At 36.5% G+C, this 21,650-nt stretch overlaps 1 protein-coding gene across 2 annotated transcripts in view; it reads left to right on the top strand.

Moving 5' to 3' along the window:
* LOC114252718 (zwei Ig domain protein zig-8) overlaps positions 1-21,650 on the top strand; it is a 280,444-nt gene that overhangs the window by 19,063 nt on the left and 239,731 nt on the right. The gene's annotated exons all lie outside the window — the stretch shown is intronic.

Genomic DNA, 21,650 nt, shown 5'->3' with positions numbered 1-21,650 from the left:
TGCATCAAATCGCGAATCAAAGTAAGATTTTATAGGATTCCTCAAAGAATATGTAGTGGCTAACTTTTCCAACCGAGTCAACCGATATTGACAATTACTAACATTGCTCTCACGGCGGCAACAACTGTCGATGCTGAGATTCACATAATATCTATGGTTAAAAAAGTAACTTATGGTAATCGTTCTTTAAGATGAACTGTGATACTCATTCCAAAGAACACTATAGGCTCCGGCTAAATACATCTTTATTAGTACAAAATCAGCAATGAGTTTATTTAGATATGTAAGAATCAAATTCCTCAAATCATAGTATTTTCTGAACTTTATTTTTTTTATTTTCATTTTAGTTGGTCCATTTTTGTTTACCGCTTTCTCTTCGAACAAAAAAACAACTCAAAAAGAGAAATCAAATTGCTGCGTGACCTCGTTCAAGTTATAAACAACGGAAGACAGATGAAGATCAGCTTAGCATCTAAGAACTACAAAAGAAATGTATTTCAAAGTTAAGTTGCCCTAAATATCAGAATTTATTGTTACAAGTTGTGATAGTAAACTATTTGTAATTTGAGTCAAAGCAAACATAGATTAAGGGCGAAGCAGATTTTTTTTATTGCTTGGATGGGTGGACGAGCTCACAGCCCACTTGATGTTAAGTGGTTACTGGAGTCCATAGACATCTACGACGTAAATGCGCCACCCACCTTAAGATATAAGCTCTAAGGTCTCAAGTATAATTACATTGTATAGTTGCAAGTATAGTTAGATGAACTGAAAGGCCAAATTTTCAAGTATTTTATCTTGTGTTAATTCGGACTATTACAATATTCAGAATATCCGACTAAATAAGAAATGGATAGCGAGGTACATTATCAGTTACGCCCAAATTCACAGCAAATTTGATGATATCAATGAACCAACCTGGTAGCTGCGAACGGTAATATACGCGCATTTAGGCGAACTAGAGGTCCCGCAGTAGTCGAAATTCGACTATAATTAATTGGAATTGTAAGTTTGTACACTATTATTATTGTATTCTATACTTCTATAATCACAAATTTCGCCAAGACTACACTATAAAAAATATTAACAAAGACAAACAATATTTAATCTCAATTTGACAACAGACGTCAAGAACAAAAGTTTGACAATAAATAGTATGCATGCGTGTGCGCGTCAAATACATGGTATGTAGTGTGTGTAATGTTTTCTTTGTTGATTTCATGTATATTTTATGCATTATTTAAAAAAAATATTAGCATTGTGCACTTCTTCTCTATATTCTCTATAAGTGAGGAAAATTTCATACTCCTCCGTTCGCGCAATTTTCGTAAAAAGGGATACAAAGTTTTTGCTTCACGTATTAATATATAGATACACGGGTGTGAGATTCTGAGAAAACCCAACACTCACAAGCGGAAAACAACTTAACCAGACCGCATTAATTCCACAAATTGAACCCGGCCAACTATTTAGATTTCTAGTAAGCAACATGTAGCAGCGTCGGTTTAACGTAATTGAAAATTATTTTACGGCCCCTGATTTTGGAAGTGACTTAATAATGAGGAATGTTGAAGTCGTTAATTCAATGAAGATCGAAGCCTCATGTGGCTTGGTGCAACATCTGTCTTAATCTCCAAAGAGGAACTCAATAGTTTTGCTCATAACGGAAACAGGTAGGTTTTTTTAAAATAGTGAATCGGTATACTAATTGATGATTAAGTGAAAAATTTTTAATAAAAAAAACCTTCAGTGAACTTAGGGGCTTACGAATCCGTAATTCAGTTTAAAATATATCAGCTTTCTGCAACTAGATAGTCTAGGTAGTAACTATATAACTTAAGAGGGAGGTTGCAAGCCTGCGTCTAGGGTGGAACAAAAATCAGGCAAGAATCACACGGCCATGATTTCACAAATAAAAACTTCTAAGTATCGATTTATTATCTTTCGTCCTTAAATCAGTTGGTAACAGGTTCTTCTTCTTCATCGTTCCCTCATTGTTGAGGATCGCAACCACATGTTTTTTTTATTTTTTATTGCATAGGTAGGTAGACGAGCTCACAGCCCACCTCGTGTTATATGGTTATTGGAGCCCATAACGAAATTGCTGTCACCCACTTGTGATATGAGTTCTAAGGTATCAGTATAGTTACAACGGCTGCCCCGCCCGTCAAGCCGAAACGCATTACTGCTTCACGGCAGAAATAGAAAGGGCGGTGGTACCTACCCGTGCGGACTCACAAGAGGTTCTACCGGTAATAAAATATGACTTTCCTCCATGGACCGCATGGTATAGATATGGTTATATGGCAACTGGTTACATTTACACATACAAACTATCTACTATACCCCCAAAATCGAGATCACTAAATACCGATGGTGACTTTTCAATTTTGATCATCTTTACGTTTCTTAACATCCCGAAACCGGGACTTTAATACGCTTTGAGACCAACCGAATGTACTTTCCATAAAGCTATTAACCCAACATCGTAACATGACTCCTCGCGATATCAGATTATTCGAACTAGGATATAATGTAGCTTGAATAGTAGATAAATCACCAGTCTTTGCCACGACATTACGAAGGGCGGGTAAGGTTAGAAATATTTGGGTTAAGGGCACCTATAATATGAAAGTTACGAGAAATGTAATATAAAAGCTTTTGTGATCTCTCTTTGCAGTTGGCCCTTTGAAATTGTTTTTGGCAATTTAATTTGGTGGGATTGAATTTTTTGAACATATTGTTTTCTTTTTAAACGTTTACTATGCTTTGATATTTTATACATGTAAAAATGAATTGCTGTTCATTAGTCTCGCTAAAACTCGAGAACGGCTGGGCCGATTTGGTAAATTTTGGTCTTGAACTATTTGTGGGAGTCCAGAGAAGGTTTAAAAGGTAGATAAATATGAAAGGATCGGAATTAAATAAAAATAACAATTTTGTTTTTCCTTTGATGTGTCCTCCGTCGGAAGGATTTTTTGTTTGTTTTAAGTTTATGTTATACAAAAGTTTAGGTATTTTATTCATCGATGAGGGCACTACGAAGTCTGTGGGGTCAGCTATATTAGGAAGAATAAAGGTACTAATCATCGAATTCTGTTTCAGATTGTTCTACATCTAGTTTTTTTCACTTTACTCTCAGACATTCAGTGTTTCCCACACAATAAACAAATTAATTCCTTATCACAGTAAAAGTGTAAGACAAACGTCTAATCTGATCTCAAGGAAGCACACATTCCTTATTTGAACTTCTCATATAAATAAAGAATGATTTAAATCCCTTACAGCACTCACAAACTAACATACCGTTTGCGATTCCTCAAGGAGGTCGCGCAAATGTTGCCGCACACACACGGAAAGTTTTCTAACTCCTTAACGTTGCGAATTTTCTGTTTACTACATTAACTCTGAACAACGCCACACGTTCAAAAGTTCGACTGTTAAACAAAGATAATTACTAAGGTCAAAAATAAGAGAAGATAAGCTCGCTTTAAGTTCGTTGGGATTATCGAAAACCAACCCTTTTTTAATTAAAAGACTTGGAGGCCATGTGTGCCTTTCAAATGGCTTTAATAGAACAGCGATTTAGGATCAGTTACGCCACTTAATTGGCAGATAAAAAATGTACACTGCTGTTATTGAAAAGGCTATATCTAATGAGAAAGGCCGCGTAAACACAGTTCGAAATTGGCTTTTAACGAAATCGACGGTGTGAAGAAATTGCTGTGCTTGTGTTGAGAGAAAATTTTGGGAGAGAAAATATTTGTTGATGTTTGTTTTAAAACAATAGTTAATTTGTTGATTTAATGGATAAACAAATAATATTTTACAATAGCTACACATTTTATGATTTAAAGGCTGGAACGCATCATAATTTCGTGACTGAAATAGGCACCACTAAGGATTCGCTAAAGTATGCCCTACCTTTAGTATTGTTCAGATATTTATGCAGTTTGGATAAAAACACAACCAAATAATACCAATTCTATTAATAATTTATATTATTACGTTGCTAAATAGTTGTGGACAGTGCGCTAGAATATTTTAGCAATTATTAATGTACCCAAGTGTACCGAATAAGGTCAAACGAATACAAACAGAAATGGGCAACATTGTTTGAGTCTCAAAATTAATACCATTCATAATCCTTTTAGGATTCTTAAAATATGCGTTTGGGTTGAACAAACTTTGGGTCCTTATTAAATATTCATATACTGTAAAATTGGAACTTTGGACTTAGCCAGTAAGTACTAAGTGATCGTTCTAGATAAATTCGTTTTCAATGTTAAGCTATTTACATTTCTCACTAGAGGTGGGTACTATAGAAGTAATATTTACTTTTTCTCCTTATGTCACTATAACACTAGTTGCATTGTTAGTCGTTTGGTTAGGTTTCCTCGTCAAATATTCGTCCCATCCCTACTTCGCAAACAAATCCTACATTAATTTCTTGCTCTACCGCACTCCACTGAGTAGCCCAACCGACTATTTCATAGATTTGTATTCCCCGGGGGTAACTACAATTGATCGATCGAGATAATCAGGTATAATCCATTTTCCCTCGAATCCTAAGTCCTAATAAAATTGGGAGTTGGAAAGGAAGTTTCATTAGTAAATAAATACTCCATTCATATTTTCTTATGAACAATTTCAGATGTTTGTGGGTTTGTTTTTCGTTGTATTTTCTGAAATTACTTTTATGTTCGTGTATGAAAATATTTGTGTGTTCATTTCTTAAACAGCTATCCAATGTTAGGTTTGAAATTTTTATTTTGCTGCTGTTTTTGCGTGTTTAATATTAACGAGATTTACTACCATTTGCGCTTGACAAGTACTGTGGCGGGTAGTCATCATACAACGCAAGATAATTGACAGACGCCTGAATCTCGCTTACGACATTTTCTAGATAAAGCGCATATATACAAGTTCCGAACAACAACATTCGGACCGTCGGTCTACCGAGCAATATCACCCGCTCGGTGGAAGATATTTCCCTTCGTCGTTTAAGCCTCCAAAAGTACAAAAAACATACATATAATATACTATAACTAGAGGTCCCGCAGTAGTCGAAATTCGACTATAATTATTTGGAATTGTTAGTTTGTACACTATTATGATTGTATTTTATACTTCTATAATCACAAATTTCGCCAAGACTACATTATAAAAAATATTAACAAAGACAAACAATATTTAATCTATTCTCAATTTGACAACAGACGTCAAGAACAAAAGTTTCACAATAAATAGTATGCATGCGTGTGTGCGTCAGATACATGGTATGTAGTGTGTGTAATGTTTTCTTTATTGATTTAATGTTTCTTTTATGCATTATTTTAAAAAAATATTAGCATTGTGCACTTCTTCTCTATATTTTCTATAAGTGTGGAAAATTTCATACTCCTCCGTCCGCGCAATTTTCGTAAAAAGGGATACAAAGTTTTTACTTCACGTATTAATATATAGATTAACAATAAACAAATAACAATTCTCTTTTGAAACAGCACCGCTATAAAGAATTCAAAAGTATTTTTTGAAGTATTTCCACATTAAGCACCGTAACAATGAAGAATACATTAGAAACTTCGGTTTCATTCGAAACGAGAATTCTTAGAAGACCACAAGTTTAATTCAAATAATGAAAAAGTACTTTGAGACTATATTCTTCTGAAACGAAGCAAAAAGTATTTATATCTATAATATTTATGTTTCTTATAGAATTTTATACAATAGGATCTATCTGCTATTGTTAAACTAGCGACCAATTCGAGTTCGGTGTTCTTTGTATACTAGTTAATATAATACTAGTTAATATTTGGCAAATCGAAGTAAATCTTTTCATCCATCCATTTTCATTTCACACATCCTATACGACTTTGGTATCTACAAAACTGTATATCAGAAGATCTGCATGTTTCTTTTTCTAATTGTAATTGACTTGTTCTTTTCAAACGAGATTATAGGAGATTTCAATGGTTAACGTTTTTGTTATTTTCTTTGTGTTAATATCCATAAGCGAATGTGACTTACACAACCTATAGCTAGACACAGATTTTCTGCAAATGTTAAAACAGCCAAAAGGCACCATTATTTTTAATCAAATTAACCCAACAAATTTTAAAGTGGGTTGGTTGTTTTTGAAATATATAAAGAAAAAGGGCTAAAAAAAAGATTATTGAAATAAAAAACGAACCAAGCCAATTGTAGGGAACTTTCCAAAGGTGACGACATGTGGCAGCAAATGCTGACATAGTGAACTTTCTTATTGGAAAAAATCTTTCAACTTTTTTCGTGTAACACACAACTCTCGGCAATGAAATTTTTCCTCTAAAAAAAAGTAACATTGTGTGATAAAACCCGAAACATTTTAAATGTCAAACGTGAAAATCGTTATAAGAACCTGTTAAATAATAGCGTGTGTGTATGACTCACGTGTACTGGTATTTATATATTTATGCTATAATATTTTATAAAATTACAATTCACAACAATACATACATACTTTATTTTTATCAATACATTTATTTATCACACAATCATACAAAACATTATTTACACTAAGCAAATTTAATTCACAAGAATAGTCAGGCGATAGCTGTAGCATATCGGTTTTTTTTCCTACCTAAGCTGATAGCCTTGAGAGGCTATTTCAGCGTAACCTTAACTAGTAGGTAAGCTCACGGGGCTCAAACCTGACGACGTTGCTAACACGAACCCTAGCAAGAGCCGTGCTTCGCACAATCTACCACCGGATCGGGAATGCGACCCACTGAGAAGATCCGGCGAGAAAGTAGTCGTAGTTTGTAGTCGTCGTGGCCTAACGGATAAGACGTCCGGTGTATTCGTGTTGAAGCGATGTACCGGTGTTCGAATCCCGCAGGCGGGTACCAATTTTTCTAATGAAATAAGTACTCAACAAATGTTCACGATTGTCTTCCACGGTGAAGGAATAACATCGTGTAATAAAAATGAAACCCGCAAAATTATAATTTGCGTAATTACTGGTGGTAGGACCTCTTGTGAGTCCGCGCGGGTGGGTACCACCACCCTGCCTATTTCTGCCGTGAAGCAGTAATGCGTTTCGGTTTGAAGGGTGGGGCAGCCGTTGTAACTATACTTGAGACCTTAGAACTTGTATCTCAAGGTGGGTGGCGCATTTACGTTGTGGATGTCTATGGGCTCCAGTAACCACTTAACACCAGGTGGGCTGTGAGCTCGTCCACCCAACTAAGCAATAAAAAAATAAAAATAAAAAAAACTCAGTGGGCTGTGTCTATGGGTTAATTCGCTCGTCGAGCCCTTCGTCGCAAGCGACGGGTTCGACGAGGACGGTGACCGGTGCTTGTGGTGCCTAAAAGCACCGTTAATGGATCGGGAGGATCTGTAATGACGTGGTATATCGGTGGCGATAATATTTCGCTACTACATCGCTGCGTACTGCGTAGACGAACCGATCGTCGCATTTTTACCGATCCATCGCCACCAGTTGAAATCTGACTTGCGAGCGCGCATCCCGTGTCACCTTTCTGCGCTACGCCTTTTACTAATATTTCTTGTTTCGTGTACCTGCTTGCGTTGCTTGGTCTATCTATTTCTTGTTTACTTTCTCCTTCTTTCTATATTTTGTGTTCGTCTTAAATAAAACTTTCTTCGTGTATTTTTGTGTTTTTAACTTTTAAATGATTTTACCAATAAGATTAATACCAATCAGACGACTAAACGTGTACGATTTGAAAAACCAAAAAAAGGACAAACCCGAAATCCATACAAACTTGGGCCTGGTGTTACAGTGCTAGAATTTGGGCATAAGTTACAATACCTAAGAAGGTTTCATGAGCCCAATTTTCAGGTCTCCCAGCAATGGCCAAATTGGTAAAATCAGACAATGTTTACATTTTAGGTTATGTTTATTGTTCGCGATATTTTAATAAAAACGATATTTTTGAGGCTGTTTCCTACTAAAGATGAGTAATTTTTTACGAAACCTGTTGCAGCAACAGGTTGCTTTAAAATAAAAATGGAACCTGTTACGAGAAATCGCGCGTTAGGTTGTTTACGAAAACGAATGAAAGCCAAAAATTAAAAACAACGTAATGCGAAACGCGCTGCGCACGAAATGATTTTTTTAAGGGATTTTATGACCTGGTAACTAAGACCTTTAGGTCAGTCTTATTTTAATTTTAATGAAAACTTTTTTATATGAAATACTATATTTATATGATAGCTTTTTTATATAAAATATAAATCATTACGTGCTCCCATATTATCTCATCACATTTCATTTCATTTTAGTTCTGATGTTAAGTGGTTACTGAAGCTCATAGACATCTACGACGTAAATGCGCCACCCACCTTGAGATATAAGTTCTAAGGTCTCAGTATAGTTACAACGGCTGCCCCGCCCTTCAAACTGAAACGCATTACTGCTTTACGGCAAAATCCAAAATATCTTCAGTTGGCAACATTAAAGATAACATAACACGATTTGATACATTTGTGTTTTTCTATGGCATAGTCACATTAATATAAAAATGCAAAACTACCCTTTCATGCTATAATTAATGTTGTCAGTTGTAGATATTTTGAATTGCCGCCATTGTAAGTAGTTGTGTCACGATTCGATGGCCATACTCTATTTACATTGATTAAAATACCTATAAAAACAGTCATTTATCCTAAAGCAAAAGAGTATTAATTATTTTTTACACTTGATTTCCACTAAATCGATCCTATTTTATGGATGTTCTAATTCTAATCCGCACGTTTGTGGAGCTAGTTACGTATATTGAAATAACTGTTGCAGATGTTTACAAAGATTGTTTAAAACAAAAAATTGAATTCAACTTATTTTCTACACTTGGCCATTGTCAATGAAGCTAAGATTTTAATAGGTTAATCAAGCAAAATAGACGAATTTTTTGGTACATATCCCATTCGTGTAACGCTTAGGCCCAAAATGGGGTTTCTCCTTTGGATCGCGGAAAGCTAGCCGATGTGAAACATTGATATTACTTTATACATGTGTAGATACATAAAAGGATAGTTTACGACAGGAAATTCATGTGGCACAACGAAAAATTAAATATTAATATGAAAAAACAGTCCCATGCGCATGGCGACGCGTCGCCACGCCAGCCATTGGTTTGACGAGCAGCTATAGATGTTTCACATAAAAAAAACAAAACAAACAAATATTCATGTTTCATAATGGATGATGTTATTCACGTTCTCAAAGCCAGCTCCGTTAACCTCAACAACTGGTGGGCTATATTTTTTCCGACCTATGCTGATAGCTTTAAGAGGCTATTTATTTCAGTTTCACCCTAACGTGTAGGTGAGCTCACGGGGCTCAAGCCGGAAGTGTTGCTAGCATTGGCCCTAGCAAGAGCAGTGCTTCGCAGAATTTACCACCGGATCGGAAACGCGACCCACTGAGAAGATCTGGCGACAAACTCAGTGGGCTGTGTCTATGGGTTAATTTGCTTCTCGAGCCCTTCGTGACAAGCGACGGGTTCGGCGAGGACGGTGACCGGTGCTTGAGGTACCTAAAAGCACCGTTAATGGATCGGGAGGATCCGTAATGACGAGTTTTGGGCGACGTCGACTGTTTACCATTCGGTCCACAGGATCGGGTATGTAATTCCCGGCGGCCACGACAAAAGGGTTTTCGTGTTGTACCCCCTTTTCATAGTGGCGCAATTATGTCGACTGTATACTAAGATGGGTTTGAACTCAACTGAACATACAGAATAATAAAACATGAACATTTTCCCCAACAGGACAGCTGCTAATAACCTTATATTCTCGTATGTCGTCAGAGCAGCAGTTTTATTTTTCTAGTAGGAGTACATAATTACATAATTACTATTGGTGACATAATTAAATGACAGTTGACGCACAACATCTACGATTTTGTGACATATCCACGTACGTGTAAACCAATAATTTACTTTTTTTATAAATATTGGCCCTACCAAATGAATACTGATATTTAAATTTAGGTACCCAATTATGTAGAGTTTGGTTTCAGAAAACAGTGACTTTATACCTTTTGAATAACACTGACATAGTTTAAGTTTTCGAAGAGAATTGGTTCGAAAACATTCTGAAACATTTGTTACATAATTAATTTGTTTGATTCTGTAGACAGTAATTGAGGAATTGGTTGTTTCCATTATTAAATAAATTGTAAGCAAATTAGCTTATTATACCATTGTTGGTTATAGTGAATTATGAAGAAACCGCAATTGCATAACCTTTAACGACTCCAATCTGTAGGAGCCTCATCAAATCACGACGAAGTCTAACAAAGGGTCCGCGGAAACTGCCGAATAAATCTTTTTTTCTCCTTCCAAAACTCGCAACAATTGAAACAAAAAGTAAATTATGGCGAGCCCCGGACCACCGGCCAAGGCGGGGAATTATGAAAAATGTTCGGATTCCTTATTATTATATTATACACGCTGACGGAACCCGACTAACTCGATTTGTAAGAAAGATTTTTTTTCATTGTCCCCTAAAATCGTTTTGGAATTTCGCATGATTTATTTCGGGGACAAATCATTCGAGGCCCGATTTTATATTCAATATTTGTTTGATTCGGCAACGAAATTAATGAATTGAGTGTTTGATTTACAATGCTTCGAGAATCGTATGGAAAAAATGTGTTTTTTATTTAACACCTGACAGCAAATGGTCATCGTCGATTATGTACATCAGCAATACCAGAGGTACAGTCATACATTATTTACCACATAGGGCTCTCGTCAAACACATAAGGCTTAGTAAGTAGTAGTATTATAGTAATAAGTATTAAGTATTGAGTAGAATTGTTGGAGAGCTTTGAAATTCATTTTAAAACCTCTTTCATCTTCGAGAGTCGAAGGTTGTTGGACTCGAATAATTAACATACCATAGCTCTTGCGGCCCTGACCGATGGGTGTCACCAATGTTAGAAGAAGTTTTTGAGTCTCATTTGCAGAAGCATATCGTAGCTTTTGTAAAATATCGCACGTAGAACGCGCACTAGACCAGACACTGTATTGAGAAAATGTTCCCCGGAAATGCACTGTGAAATAAGACAGTGGTTTTGGGTTTTAAATAAGAACTCTACTTCAGTGATAGATGGTGTAGGTAGAATGATGTTTAGGTTTCTCTTTCTGGTTAAGCCTGGGCTCGCCCTCCTGACCTGGTGAAACTGGAAAGGCTTTTGGGATAGCAGCAATGACTCCATAAATAAATAGGCTTAGTTAACCCTTTGACTGACATGTAGATCATCGGGACCTTAAGTGGCGTACGGAAGTAATTATATCGATCTCTGTTACTAAGCGTATGGGTTGCCTAACTTTGCTTGCTTTTGTTTTTAATGTATTTTTTTGTCTTTTAGGTCTCTTAAAAATAGATTCTTGCTCGGTATCTCCGGACTCATCTTTTCCAGAGTCTACTAAATATTCCGGCGCTTGTGCGCAGTTACCTACACGTCAGTCAAAAGGTTAAACGAAGTCTCAAAAGGCAGAGGGAACCGAAGTACCACTAAACGCCCAGAGATTCTTTCCATCTCTTATAATATGTGTGTCATAATACAATTAAACTATCATTGTTACGTTGTTCCCAACTTGTTGGGGTTGTGGCGTGAATTTTCTGTTATGAATGCTTTTTTTCCATTCTGGCGACGGAATTTACTGGTTTTAGGCTAATTTGTTAGGGTGTTTATTTTATGGTAGAATTGTTGTACTTTTGCGCTTTACTTAAATAATTTTGTAACATTTGAAGTTTCGAACACTAAAGCATTCAGTGTTCGAATAGTCGTTTTTATTGTTAGGGCTGATTGTTTAAAGTTAGGCCGATTAAAAAAAGTGTAAAATTTTATGATTGACCGTATGTTGCCTGATTTCTTGTCATTTGTGGTCCGATTTTGAAAATTATTTCTTTTTGTTTGAAAAATAATATAGTCGGGTCTATTGGCTCTATTGTTAAATTAAAAAAAAAATTGTGATTCATATTTGAAGTTTTAAATGTTTTTAATGAATCTAATTTCGAGTGTTTTGATAGTATATCAAAAGGCAATAAAAAAATGGCCATAAAACCTGTAAAACGGTATGCTCTACAAAGAATGTCTGATATAATTTCCCAGCGTGGTGGTTTAAATTAGTTGTCTTGTAAACCCAAATAAGCTTGCTTGCCTTCGTGTTCGAAGAATAAATTTATTATTTAATTTATAAGTTCTAAGAAATTTAATTTCTTTGAACACAGAATACGCGTATTTTTCCATCTAACCAATAAAATAGGTATAAAGGGAAGGTGAAGTTGTGCAATTAGGTTAAGGAATAGTTTCAGAAAAAATATATAGAATTTTTTCCCTGAGTTTTCTTTCATTATAATATTTTATGAACGTTATTATCATAAAAATCAAAGGTAAAAAAGGACCTTTTCTTACGTCATTAAGTACAAGCATTAAAGTTTCATTCCGAAATGAGATTACGTTAAATCCCAAGGAACTTATTTAAGTTATTTTTGTTCCGAATAACTTTTTCTTTATTAGTTTGTTTTCTATCTTTAGGTTTAAAGTTTCGTGAGTTCTGCATAATCTGTTGTTTCCTTTAAAATCAAAATGTCGTATAGTGATGAAGTTGCGTGGCCTAAGGGATAAGGCGTTCGGTTCATTTGTATCGAGCGATGCGACAGTGCCAGTGTTCGCATCCTGCCTACAGGTACCAACTTTTTCTGTTAAAATACTTAATATATGTTCACGAATTACTTCCACGTCCAAAGCTGGACATAGGCTTCCTCCAAGTGTCGACACAACGACCGTCCTTGCGCTGCTTGCAATGAACTTTAAGATACTTTAAGATCTCTCCCTCTATTTCTTAGTTTAAAAAAAAACATAAATATAATTAAATAGTTTATAAATTATCAACAGTAGCAACCTCTATGTTCCAATTTCGTCACATGAGTACCGTGACCAGGAAGACAGGAACGAAAAGTCAGAAAAAGTAACGATGAAAGTAATGAGCACGAAAATGGGTAAATGTACTTTAAATAAACTTTTTTATTATTGCTTTAAATGAACACGCGAGATGAAGCATGGTACAGTTAATTATTATGTCAGAAAACGAATATGGTCGCGGTTCTAATTATATTTTTGGTCTTTAAAGACAGACGACGACCAAACGGTGGGTGGTTTCCGATGATTATGGACAACAGCAATCCCAGGGGCTCAACCGAGCCGTTGCTTACCACTTCGGACTATTTTCGAACGAGGTTCGACATGTGCTCTGGAAACACCGCGGATGGGAATGTATTTAAAAGTCGATTGGTACGCGCAAAGAATACTTTCTGAGAAGGGACTCCGGAAATGTTTAGTGCGATAATTTTCAGTATTCTAATACAAAATTTCCTTTGAATTGTCACGGTAATTTAACAGAGTATGGTATAAGTACAAATAATGAAATCGAGTTTGTTTTTTTATTTTTATTTTTGGTTGTTGTATATCTTGAACAATCGTATTGAGTATAAAGATCAAAGTATCATTTATGTAGATCGAAATCAAACTAAAGACACATTGACTCCTGAAAGATATTGGGATAGTGTGGTGCGATACAATCAAAGCCGAAAGATTTGTTTTGTGTACTTATTGATAGGTCGTGGATGTTTCCAGTGACTGTCTTTATTAGATGCCTCAAGTCTGCTTCCTCCAACACTAGATGACGATCATGACCTCTCTAACAAGAGTGAAACGATTGAGAAGAAGAAGAAACCTTTGGAAATAATTTGAGTGATAAGACATCTGTCTTCTGCGACGACAGAATTAAGACTGACTTCAAGTCTTAAGGTGGGTGATAAGGCTTACTTAGGTTTACTTAAAAAACCGTCATTAACTTGGGCAAAAAAAAAAAGTATACTTATGTACATTTAATTTTAGAATATTCAGATGGAAAGCATAGGACGCGTAAACAAAATCAAGATAGCTCTGTCAAGTAGGTAGTTTCAAACATATATTTTCGTAATAAATAATTATCCGTCCTGACAGAAAAAAAGGACTACCAGAAATCTTAATTTCTTCAACCAAGCAAGTTCAAAAACCTGCACTAAAATAAAACACTAAAATATCAATGACAATTTACACGTGAAGAAAGTTTCTTGTAGATCGTTTTATCCACCGGGAAAGAGGGGAAATCAATGTCCAAATTCTCCTCCTTCGCCTGAGCTACTATCTCATTACTAGATACTAGCGCCCACGAAGCTACACCCCATTACTCCACTCAGGCAGGAGATAGTCTAGCTATCCGTATCTGGGGTGGTTTGATGCGTGTTTGGCGAATCACGTGTTTAGATATTCGGTCTTTGCGAAAAATATCCCAAAATAGGCACACCTGCGCTTCCAACGTCGAATCCAAATATAACTTTTTTAGAAATGAAAGTCCAACCTAGTCGAAAGCCTAGAACCTAGTCGAAAATAGAACTTTTGGTCCCGTGGTGTCAGAATACTAAAACAAATCTCAATGTGCCAAAAACATCAGCTACAAATGCAAGTCGATTCCCGCAATTAAAATGGCGCCCACAGTATGGCTGGCGGCCGCAATATGGCGACTACAGCCGAGTCGGATCGAATTCGATTTGAATTCATTATTATGCATGCCTTTTGATTGAACGTATTGAATATTTTTCGGTTAAAATGTTTCTCGTTATCGTTTGAGAATTGCTATAATTTTTAAACGATTTTCAAGCGTATGTTTGTTCACAGTGACATTTTTGACAGCTGTCAAGGATAACTATTTCTAGGCTATCACTGATTTTGTTTATCCGGTTATCCCTCATAAAAAATTAAAAATACATAGCGACATAATCACTAATCCCTAATTAACTGTTAACATTTCTTGTTAAAAGGCAACTTCTAGGAACAGGAAAATGATTGTGACAGGCCGTCGTCAGGCTTAACGGATCTAATTCTGAAAAATTTGTATAGTGTATCATCTCAAATTATGTTCGAATCTCATTAATTTGTAATATGAATTATTAAACATTGCGTACCGGTTTCGTTGGGTTAGAATAGCCTTTATACTATAAAATTAAAACATAGACTACACATTTGAAGATGAGCTGCGCCATTGACATTGTGATGTCTATATTATGTTCTACCTTTAACAGCCGCGGCTATACAGCAGCCGTGACCAGGTTTAGCCGTCTAAGCAAATAAAAAAACTAAAAGACTCGAGTCGAAATTTTTAATATTCTCAACCGTTAGTTCTACCCTTCAAGACGTAACGCATGATTGCTTCTCTGTGGAATAGGCAAGCTGAGAGTACTCATCTGTGGGGACCCACTACCACTACCACCAATAGACTCCCACGAAAATTTTTTTTTTTTGTTCCTACCTAATCTGGTAGCCTTGAGGGGCTATTTCAGCGTAACCTTAACTGGTAGGTGAGCTCACGGGGCTCAAACCGGAGTGATGCTAACGCTGACCCTAGCAAGAGCAGTGCTTCGCAGAATCTACCACCGGATCGGAAACGCGACCCACTGAGAAGATCCGGCGAGAAACTCAGTAGGCTGGAAAATTAATAGAATTGTGTTATTCATAGCTAAAAAGCACTGTAATTCTTTTCTAAACATTTAATGTTTGTTACAACTCCATGACAAATGCTCCTTCTGGTAATTACCATAAAGTAAGCCACTTGGTGTCGTTTTTAAATTTTAAACAGATTTGTGCTATTTAAATATAGACGCGCGGTGAAAACACCTCTCAATTTTTACGAAGACATTTGTAAGTAATTCTGTTCAGGAATACAGGGTAAAGGGATTTTATTGCCTTTTTTATTTCAGGTACATATCCAACAATAGCCGAATTATATGACTGTAACACGATGTGCGGATTCTCGAACCAACATAGATATATTTGATGAATATAATAAATAAACAATTGGCAGTTATAGGGACTCCCAATAGAAATGAAAACTTAGAAATTTAGAATTGAAATTTGAAATGTTTTAAATTAAAATTATCAACATCAATCTGGTTTTCACATCTATTGACACTCCGAGCAACAATTATAAACATGTTTATATGGTTTATTTGTTATTCAAATATAAGATTTCACCTATTGAAAAAGCGCTAACGCGTACAATACGCCGTCATATATACACGATGTGTTATCGTGTATTCGTAATATTAGCATGTTGGTAACGCGAACCCATAAGATTTTCTCTTACCAAAAAGTTTTCAACGTGGCTAAAGAAGTTCTCACTTGAAAAACAAAACTGCGGTACTCTGGGTCTGGACCTATTTGTTTTTTACATCGAACATACACGACATAAAATAAAATCCAGTGTTGTGACCGTTAAGAGTGAACAATTTTCAACAATCATCTATCTAGATATGTACTGTAATAATGAAACTGAAACAAACCACTTTTTCTATTAACAAACGGCACGCGAGCAAACATTCGCCTCCCCAAAGGTCCGACAATGGTCATCAATCAAAAAAAGATAATTAAAAATACACGTTCTAAAAGCGGCATCAATCATTTTACACGTTTATTGGAAGTAAACTTTTCGAATTTCATTTTCGATCGTCCAGGTATATGACGAGTATCTTTTTTTTTTTTTTTTCTACCTATGCTGATAGCCTTGATAGGCTATTTCAGCTTCGCCCTAACGTTTGTGAGCTCGCGGGGCTCAACCGGAGAGTTGCTAACACCGACCCTAACAAGAGCAGTGCTTCGCAGAATCTACCACCGGATCGGAAACGCGACCCACTGAGAAGATCCGGCGAGAAACTCAGTGGGCTGTGTCTATGGGTGACGAGTATCTTATATATTAATACGTGAAGCAAAAACTTTGTATCCCTATTTACGAAAATTGCGCGGACGGAGGAGTATGAAATTTTCCACACCTATAGAGAATATACAGAAGAAGTGCACAATACTAATATTTTTTTTAAATAATGCATAAAAGATACATTAAATCAATAAAGAAAACATTACACACACTACCATGTATTTGACACAACACATTTATATAAATATACTCTTTGTTTATGGTCAATTGTCTAACTTTTGTTAGTGTTTAAAGTCTGTGGTCAAATTGAGAATAGAATAAATATTGTTTGTCTTTATTAATATTTTTCTACAGTGTATGTAGTCTTGGCGAAATTTGTGATTTATGAAATAGTCTTTGAAAATAGAATCATAATAGTGTACAAGCTTACAATTTCAATTAATTATAGTCGAATTTCGACTACTGCGGGACCACTAGTAAATATAATTTTATTTTGAAGTTCACGAGGCAGTCAAGTTACAACTATACTTTTTAAATGCAAACACTCAACCTTAAATCGCTCCGGTTTTCATAGTATTGGAAGCAAACATACGCGACAAGTGCAAATACACACAGACCTACTAAATATGAGGGAGCATTGCTCGGATTTATAAATAGAGATAAGCGCATCGCTGCTTACGATAACTGCTGTCTTATGCTGGCATATTTAATATGAACTAGAGGTCCCAGAGTAGTCGAAATTCGACTATAATTAATTGGAATTGTTAGTTTGTACACTATTATGATTGTATTTTATACTTCTATAATCACAAATTTCGCCAAGCCTACACTATAAAAAAAATATTAATAAAGACAAACAATATTTAATCTATTCTTAATTTGACCACAGACGTCAAGAACAAAAGCTTGACAATAAATAGTATGCATGCGTGTGTGCGTCAAATACACGGTATGTAGTGTGTGTGTAATGTTTTCTTTATTGATTTAATGTATCTTTTATGCATTATTTAAAAAAAAAATTAGCATTGTGCACTTCTCCTCTATATTCTCTGTAAGTGTGGAAAAATTCATACTCCTCCGTCCTCGCAATTTTCGTAAAAAGGGATACAAAGTTTTTGCTTCACGTATTAATATATAGATATTGAATATTTAAAAAAATCTAATTTTTTTTTTTTATCTAATATTTAAAAAAAAAAGACATGCCCGCTGAGTTTCTTGCCAGTTCTTCTCAGGACGGAGGCTAGTTTTTGTGAATTGGCGGTAGTTCTTTTTGACGTTCAACAAGAGTGTATTATCAATTATGTTGATAAAAAAAATATATATATGTCGGGGGCGGCGCCAGGGATGGCTAAGCGGTAGTTTCCGTCATCACTCGTATTTGGTTTAACTCAGTTTATAAAAAGTCAATAAAACCTTTTGAATAATAATTATTGAAACTCAACACACACAACTTTCACAATGACAGGATAAACCGACAGTTTCGTTGCACATACCGACATACCGACTGACTGACTGACTGCCAGAGACTCACTGACTGAGACGGACCGACCGTCTGATACGGACTGAATGACTGTCTGACACGGAATGCCACGACTCTGTCCACGTACCGCCATTTTATACTGTGGCGTTACGGAGTCTACCCTTCATTTTGTGATATTTATCAAAACAACATTTCATCATTTAAAATAATAATCAAAACCACCGTCTTAATATTACTAAAAGTCGTTATCCACGACAACTAAAAGTCGTTATCCACGACATATATTTGATTTGATATACAGGTGACTTTAGCTGCACTGTTGACTGTACTAATGATATTCGACAAAGTTTTGGTAAGCACGGGTAGGTATCACCACCACCCTGCCTATTTCTGCCGTGAAGCAGTAATGAGTTTTGGTTTGAAGGCTGGGGCAACCGTTGTACTGTAAAAACTGAGACAGTAGAACTCATGTCTCAAGGTAGGTGTCGGCGTTTACGATTCGATGTCTATGGGCTCCGGTCACGCCTTAACAGCAGGTGGGCCATGATCTCGTCCACGTATTTTTTTTTTTTTTTTTTTTTTTTTTTTTTTTTTTTTTTTTTTTTTTTTTTTTTTTTTTTTTTTTTTTTTTTTTATTGCTTAGATGCGTGGACGAGCTCACAGCCCACCTGATGTTAAATGGTTACTGGAGCCCATAGACATCTACAACGTAGACGCGCCATCCACCTTGAGATACAAGTTCTAAAGTCTCAGTATAGTTACAACGGCTACCCCACCCTTCAAACCGAAACGCATTACTGCTTCACGGCAGAAATAAGCAGGGCGGTGGTACCTATCCGCGCGGACTCACAAGAGGTCCTACCACCAGTAAATCACAAGAGGTCCTACCACCAGTAAACACAAGAGGTCCTACCACCAGTAAAGTAAGTATCTAAGCCAAAAAATGTAGAGGAGGCTTAAACTTTCACCATCCGGACAGGCCGCGTAAGTGGGTGCACAACATCGGAATCGAAAATGCTCTGTCGCAAATATAAATCTATTGGACTTAACAGCGCGTGACGTTTTTAACTAATGGAGATCAGTTAATTTTTTTGTATTCTTTCGGTATTTTTCTAATCCTTGGCTATGTCAGCGTAACCTTAATGTGTAGGTGAGCTCTCGGAGCTCAAACCCGGAGGCGTCGCTAGCACTAGCCTTAGCAAGAGCAGTGCTTTGCCGAAAGAGGTGTTGAGGAATCAACAACTATATGCGATATGCCAAATTTTCGATACCCTATACACATAATAATTGCCCAACGCGGATTCAGTACAGTAAATCAACTTTACAAATCGCTTGCTTTCAAAATAAACTTGTCGCCTTATCGAAATGTACCGATCTGTGGTAAGTAGGGTGGTGATTCGAAATTTGACGCGATTTGGCAATGATCGACCGCATGGCGAAATTTGACCTAGCGTAAGTTCTCCATTAAGTCGAATCTCAGTTTCACTTCGCTTCATTCTTAAAAGTATCACGAAAACTTCTAAATAATCCGGAATTTGTTTTACGGAATTTTTATTCGACGACGTCTCGAGAACGCGTTCGTCACAAACGTTAAACTTTAAGATTGATCGCTCTAATATTGAGAAGTTTAGTTTTTTGCCAGATTTCTAACGTATTGTTACATTAATGAAAAGAAATTTCAAAGCTGTCGTTGGCTAACTGATGATTACAGGCTAAAGGCGTGACCTGCGCGTCTAGTTGCAGTGTTGACCGCGGTAAGCCCCTTACCTCACCCGGATTCTGAGCTCGTGGGAATCGGACGCTTGGGCGAAAGTGCAGGAAAGTTGTTTCATCTGCGTTAGTTCCATATTGTTTTCTTTTTTTTTTCTTTTTATTGCCATTGTAGACAGACGAGCATACGGCTCACCTGATGGTAAGTGGTTACCGTCGCCCATGGACTTCAGCAATGCCAGGGGCAGAGCCAAGCCGCTGCCTACCGCTTAATACTCTCCACATGCCTCTTTTAAAGAAGTACCGAAGGAAGGAAGGAAAGGAAGATTCCCTGCGCGTCCCCTTGGCGCGTAAACTTCCTAGTAGATTCGGCTCCCAGACCAAAAAAAGAGAACCCATTACTCTCACGAAGCAACGTCGGTTGCCCAGTTACCACCGTGAGCTGCTCAAATAAGGCAAAAAGCCACAGCGTGTGGAAAACTGCACATTTTGTGATTATCGAACTCATCGATCACATATGCCGAGGATTTGTCGGAAGAAAGCCGGCACCTTGTGCGTGTCACTTGTTGTTCCAATTCCATTTATTGAACGTCACTGCTTAGACGCGATGGGATTTTCTCGCTAAGAACGTGTACACAATGCTTAAAGGAAAGACAGCGGCCGTGTTATATGGAGCAATAATACAGGATAGAACGGAATCAATTTATGTCCTCTTTTCGATTTAATTTCGATTTAACGGAGCTAAACATCCTAAAAATAATAGCTTAAAAAAAACTAACAAAATACGCCATTATATAAAATCCAACTAAAAAATAGAAAATAAATTTTAATGAATTTGAATTAAAAATAGTGTAAGTAAAAATGAGTTTATTGTAAAAAAAAAGCGTGGGGTGCACGGTATCAGTAGTTATAAATATTTTATGAACAGATACGAGTAGAAGGGTTATTTTGATAATATCCTGAAAAGCACCCCACGTTTTTTTTTTTTTTTTAATTGGGTTTTCTATAAAAGCGTATTTTGTTAGTTTTTTAAACTATTATTTATTTTTAATTTTTTAGTTGAATTTCAATTTTTTCAATTTTCTTTTTTCAATTTTTTTAATATTGAATTGTCATCGGTCCTGAACAAGTATACCTAATTTCGAGTTAATCCGACGTTTTGAAGGGGGTCAAAATCATGTTCAAAGATTCCATTACAAATTAACATGCATACGTCTGAAGCTAATAAAAGCGTATTAAAAAAGCTTCCTTCCATCTGCCGGGAACGTGTTATGAGCTTCTTCGGACACATCCTGCGGTCTCCCAGACATGAGTTAGAGAAGCTCATGATTGCAGGGTCGCATAGAGGGCAAGCGCGCCGTGGGCAGAACTCCAGCTAGATGATCTGATCTAGTAAGAGAAGCACTAGGTGGTAGTCTGTACCATGCGGTCCATGCCACCCGTGATCGAACACTGTGGAGGAACGTCTGGTGGTAGGAACTTTTGTGAGTCCGTACGGGTAGGTGCCACCACCCCGCCTATTTCTGCCGTGAAGCACTAAAGCGTTTCGGTTTGAAGGGTGGGGGCAGCCGTTGTGACTACACTGAGACCTCAGAACTTAAATCTCAAGGTGGCTGGCGCATTTACGTTATAGATGTCTATGGGCTCCAGTAACCACTTAACATCAGGTGGGCTGTGAGCTCGTC

Source organism: Bombyx mandarina, chromosome 19, assembly GCF_030267445.1.
Source record: "Bombyx mandarina strain Sakado chromosome 19, ASM3026744v2".
Lineage (NCBI taxonomy): Eukaryota > Metazoa > Arthropoda > Insecta > Lepidoptera > Bombycidae > Bombyx > Bombyx mandarina.
The sequence above is the reverse complement of the archived record's forward strand: the minus strand, read 5'-3'. Positions and strand labels throughout refer to the sequence as shown.